Source organism: Macrotis lagotis, chromosome 1, assembly GCF_037893015.1.
Source record: "Macrotis lagotis isolate mMagLag1 chromosome 1, bilby.v1.9.chrom.fasta, whole genome shotgun sequence".
In the NCBI taxonomy this organism is placed as follows: domain Eukaryota; kingdom Metazoa; phylum Chordata; class Mammalia; order Peramelemorphia; family Peramelidae; genus Macrotis; species Macrotis lagotis.
This window is the reverse complement of record NC_133658.1, coordinates 305,114,586-305,119,810: the sequence shown is the minus strand read 5'-3', so window position 1 is coordinate 305,119,810 and position 5,225 is coordinate 305,114,586. Positions and strand designations below refer to the sequence as shown.

At 36.7% G+C, this 5,225-nt stretch overlaps 1 pseudogene; it reads left to right on the top strand.

Annotated features, from left to right (window-relative positions):
• The first annotated feature begins 2,311 nt into the window (after window positions 1-2,311).
• On the top strand, window positions 2,312-2,476 carry LOC141517001 (mitochondrial import receptor subunit TOM7 homolog pseudogene; annotated as a pseudogene).
• The last annotated feature ends 2,749 nt before the right edge of the window (window positions 2,477-5,225 follow it).

The following is a 5,225-nucleotide window of genomic DNA, read 5'->3' as shown; positions in this document are numbered from 1 at the left end:
CCTGATTTATTAACAAAAGCTGACATGTTTCTCTTCTGATAGTATGGACTGAGGTTTTGTTTTTGTTTTGTTTCATTTTTAAATTCATGAGAGTGAATTAAATAAGAGAATTTAAACAGTACAAAGTACTCTGGATCTCAGTTACCTCATCTGTTAAATGAGAAAGTTAGACTTGGTTTCTGAGGTCCTTACTGTCTCTAAATCTATGATATTATGATCTTGTGAGAGTTCTGTAATGAAGGAGGTTCAGGGTACATCTAAGTGACCAAAACTAGAGAAAACACAATGACAACCTGGAATTCTGGTCAGTGCTTAAATTGGATCACCAACAGGTAGGACCAGTTATCACTGACTTAATCATTAGAAGAGTTGTGGCCAATTAGGTTATGTCCTTTAGGCACAGTCTCTGTTAGTTCTAGGAAATAAGAACTATTCAGAAGTAAAGTTCCTCTGTCAATAATGTCTTGCAGAATTATGTCTTAATGGATTTCACCCCTTATCTACTGCTTTAGGTTTCTATCTAAGCAGACATTCTTTTAGCTCTGCCCTTCCGCTTACTTTCCCTTCTTTGGCCATAATTTAGGCCAATTCTAGTCTTGGATATATATATCCCACTTTGTTTCCATGCAAACAAAAAAAAGGAACAAACAAAAAAGTCACTTCTTCCTAATTCTGAAATTCAACTTTGCTATACAGTCTAATAAAACTAGCCCATCTGGATTTAATCTTCCAATCACATCTTTTTTAAAGTATTTTCCACTTTTATTGAAGAAGTAAGGAACTATGGATATAAGAGATGGCAAACATTGTCCTGGTTGCTGAATTAGTTCATTTTTATTTAACTTTTTCTGTTTTTTTAAAAATTCATTTATTCATTTTCACATCATTACAACAGTCCTGCTGCAAAAGTAAACACAATCCCTGCCCCCCCACACACACAAAGGCAGAGAAACCTCATGAAAAATGAAGTGAGAGAAAAAGAAAACATGCACTTCAGTCTGTGTTCAGATACCATCAACTCTGTCTCTGGGATGGATTGCATTCTTTAAGTCCATCAGAGAAGTTGCTACAATATTTTTCCCACAGTTGCTATTGCTATCTGTATTTCCCTCCATCTTTTCCTCTCCCTACTCCCATTTATTCTATTCTATTCTATTCTATTCTATTCTATTCTATTCTATTCTATTCTATTCTATTCTATTCTATTCTATTCTCTCTCTTTCATACACACTCTCTCTCTGACAGTGGACGAGGCACAACCCTGCAACCACCCAAATCTGGCCCCAGATACCCAACGACCACCCAGCCCTGTGACTCCAGGCAAACCACCCAACCCAACTACCTTGCAAAAAAAGTGTGTTATATCTCTAGCAATCTTCCCCCTCTTCTATCACCTATAACCCCTTCCCCTCCCTCTGTCCCCTTTCTTCCATCCCTTTCCTCTTCTTTCTCCTCTAGGGTAAGATTAGTGTATATTTTGTTTCTTCTCTGAGCCATTTCCAATGACAATGAAGGCTCACACAATCCCTCTCACCTCCCCCCCTTACACTCCATTGCAAAAGATTTTTCTTGACTTTTTTTACATGAAATATTTTAGTCCATTCTACCTTTCCTTTCCCTTTCTCCCAGTTCATTCTTTTTTCATCCATTGACTCTATATTTGTAATATATCATACTTTCATATTCATCTCTCTCCTTTGCCTGGTCTAAATAGGATCTTTCAAATTGCTCTAATAAATGAGAAGGTTCATATGAGTTATCAGTATCATCTGCCCATGCAGGAATGAAAGCAGCTCAACATCATTAAATCCCTCATAATTTGCCCTTCCCAACAATCCTCTCTATGCTCCACCTAAATTCAGTACTTTAAGATCAAACTTTCTGTTCAGCTGTTTCTTTCAACAAGAAACTTTGAAAGTTCCCTGTTTCATTGAAAGTTCATCTGTTCTCCTGATAGAGGATGTTTGGTTTTGCTGGGTAGTTGATTCTTGCTTGTTATCCAAGCTCTTTTGCCTTCTGGAATATCATATTCCAAGCCCTTTGAGTCTTTAATTTAAAAGCTACTAAGTACTGTGTAATCCTAACTTTGGTGCCATGATTTTTGAATTGTTTCTTTCAGTCTGCTTGTAATATTTTCTCTTTGACTTGGGAATTAAACTATAATATTACTGGGAAATTTTTGTTCCCCCCCTCCCCCAGAAAAGAAGGTTCAGTTTTGCCAGATAGTGAATTCTTGGCTGCATTCCAAGCTCACTTGCTCTTTGGAATATCACATTTCCCAGGGCCCTGGTTTCCCGCCGCCACTGCCACCATGGTGAAGCTGAGCAAGGAGTCCAAGCAGTAGCTGCAGCTCTTCCAGGGCAGCCAGTTCACCATCTGCTGGGGCTTCATCCCCCTCGTGCTCTACCTGGGATTTAGGAGAAGTGCAGATCCTGGAATGCCTGAACCTACTGTTTTGAGCTTGCTTTGGGGATGAAAGACTGTTTGGACATCTGGACTGGAAGCAATCAGTGGGCAAGAGCAGCCCTGCCAGTGTGCACTTTGGCCAGAATGCAGCAGTGAACATGGTCTGCGCACCTCATCATCTTCATGCCCTTGGGGTCTTCCTTTGCACAGTGGATATGGCAAAATAGTTCTAATTAATTCTTGGGGACAGAATGTATTGAAAAAAAATTTTTTTTTCCAAAAAAAAAAAGGAATATCACATTTCAGGTCTTCCGATCCCTTAATGGTGATGATGCAGCTAGGTCCTGTGTAATCCTTACTGTAGCTCCTTGGTATCTAAATTGTTACTTTCTGGATGCTTGCAATATTTTCTCTTTTATCTATTGGTTCTGGAATATGGCCACAATATGCCTTGGTTTATCAATTTGGGATCCCTTTTAGGAGGAGATAGATGTATTCTTTTTTTAAAGAAAGATTTTATTTATTTTGAGTTTTACAATTTTTCCCCATTCTTGCTTCACTCCCCCCACGCCCCACAGAAGGCATTCTGTGGTTACATGTTATACATTGATCTCAGTTGAATGTGATGACAGAGAAATCATATCCTTAAGGAAGAAAAGTAAAGTATGAGATAGTAAAATTACATAATAATATGACTCTTTTTTTCTAATTTGAAGGTAATTGTCTCTGGTCTTTGTTCAAAGTTCATAATTCTTTCTCTGGATACAGATGGTGTTCTCCATTGCATATAGTCCAAAATTTCTCTGGTTGTTGCACTGAAGGGATAAACAAGTCCATCAGGGTTGATCAGTATCCCCATGTTGCCTTAAGGGTATATCATATTTCTCTGGTTCTGCTCAACTCCCTCAGCATCAGTTCATGCAAATCTTTCCAGGCTTCCCTGAATTCCCATCCCTCCTGGTTGCTAATATAACAATAGTGTTCCATGACATACATATACCACAGTTTATTAAGCCATTTCCCCAATTGAAGGACATTCACTTAATTTCCAATTTTTTGCAACCACAAATAGGGCTGCTATAAATATTTTGTACAAGTGATATTTTTACCCTTTTTTTTTTATCATTTCTTTAGGGTATAGAGCCAGTAGGATATTGCTGGGTCAAAGGGTATGCACATTTTTGTTGCCCTTTGGGCATAATTTCAAATTGCTCTCCAGAAAGGTTGGATGAGTTCACAGTATGTATTAGTGTCCCAGATTTCCCACATTCCTTCCAACATTGATCATTGTCCTTTCTGGTCATGTTAGCCAGTCTGAGAAGTGTGAGGTGGTATCTCAGAGATGCTTTAATTTTCATTTCTCTAATAAGTAATTATTTGGAGAAATTTTTCATATGACTAGGGATTGCTTTGATTTCCTCAGCTGTAAATTGCCTTTGCATATCCTTTGATCATTTGTCAAATGGGGAGTGGTTTGTTTTTTTGAAAATTTGACTTGGTTCTCTGTATATTTAAGAAATGAGTCCTTTGTCAGAAATACTAGTTGCAAAAATTGTTTGCCAATTTGCTACATTTCTTTTGACCTTGGTTACAGCGATTTTCTCTGCAAAAGCTTTTTAATTTAATGCAGTCAAAATTGTCTAGTTTGTTTTGAATGATGTTCTCTCTATATATGTATTCCTTGGTCATAAACTGTTTCCATTTCCATAGATATGACAGGTAAACTACTCCTTGATCTTCTAGTTTGTTTATAATAAAATTTTTATGTCTAGATCCTGTATCCATTTTGATATTATCTTGGTATAGGGTGTGAGGTGTTGGTCTAATCTCATTTTCTTCCATACTCACTTCCAATTTTCCCAACAGTATTTTCTCTAAGAGAAAGTTTTTATCCCAACAGCTGGACTCTTTGGGTTTATCAAACAGCAGATTACTGTAATCATTTCCTGCTATTGCACCTAGTCTATTCCACTCATCTACCACTCTATTTCTTAGCCAATACCAGACAGTTTTGAGGAAAGATGCTTTATAATATAATTTTAGATCTGGTAAGACTAAGGCACCTTCTTTTGCAATTTTTCTTTGAATCCTTGGAAATTCTTGACTTTTTATTCCCCATATAAATTTACTTACAACTTTTTCTAACTCATTAAAGTAATTTTTTGGAATTTTTATTGGTAGAGCACTAAACAAGTAGTTTAGTTTTGGTAGAATTATCATTTTTATTAAATTAGCTTGACCTATCCATGAACAGTTGATGTTTGCCCAGGTTTTTAAATCTGATTTTATTTGCATGAGAAGAGTTTTATTATTGTTTTCAAAAAGTTTTTGAGTTTGCCTTGGCAGGTAGACTCCCAGGCATTTTATTTTGTCTGAGGTTACTTTGAATGGGATTTCTCTCTTTAGCTCTTTCTGCTGTATCTTGCTAGTCATTTATAGAAATCTTGAGGATTTATAAGGGTTTATTTTATATCCTGCTATTTTGCTAAAGTTGCTAATTATTCTAGTAGTTTTTTAGATGACTTTTTGGGATTCTCTATGTACACCATCATGTCATCTGCAAAAAGTGAGAGTTTTGTCTCCTCCTTCCCTATTCTAATGCCTTCAATTTCTTTTTCTTCTCTTATTGCTAGGCTATGATATTGAATAGTAGTAGTGACAATGGGCATCTTTGTTTCACCCCTGAATTTACTGGGAATGCCTCAAGCTTGTCCCTGTTGCATATAATTCTTGTTGATGGTTTCGTATAGATACGGCTTATCATTCTAAGGATCAAATCATTTATTCCTACACTCTCTAGTGTTTTTGGTAGAAATGGG